Source organism: Etheostoma cragini, chromosome 12, assembly GCF_013103735.1.
Source record: "Etheostoma cragini isolate CJK2018 chromosome 12, CSU_Ecrag_1.0, whole genome shotgun sequence".
Lineage (NCBI taxonomy): Eukaryota > Metazoa > Chordata > Actinopteri > Perciformes > Percidae > Etheostoma > Etheostoma cragini.
Genome location: NC_048418.1, coordinates 632,617 through 633,034, shown reverse-complemented (window position 1 = coordinate 633,034; position 418 = coordinate 632,617).

Genomic DNA, 418 nt, shown 5'->3' with positions numbered 1-418 from the left:
GAACCAAAACTTTCGCGACCCCCATGCAGTACCTCCGCGGACCCCCTGTTGAGACCCCTGATTTAGATGATATATTAATTACAAAATGGCTGGAATAACTGTTTTTCTTTTAAAATGTTATAAATAGTTGCAAACATAGTGTTAGAGTTTAGCCTAAAGTTATAGTAATCCAATCTGAGCCAATTAGGCAAAATGTACACATTTCACGTCAATATTTGCATAACGTTGACATGGCAACAAATTAATTTCAGCCTTTTAAAGAAAAAAATACAGCATTTTAACTGGTTTAAATTATGAAAAATTAAAGTTTACTTGTTCCAGATAACAGTTGATTTTTTCAAAAAAATGCTTCTGAAATTGAGAAAAACAACTAGATTTGGGCTGATCCTGGAGCGTGAGCTTTAAAGGGGGGGGGGGG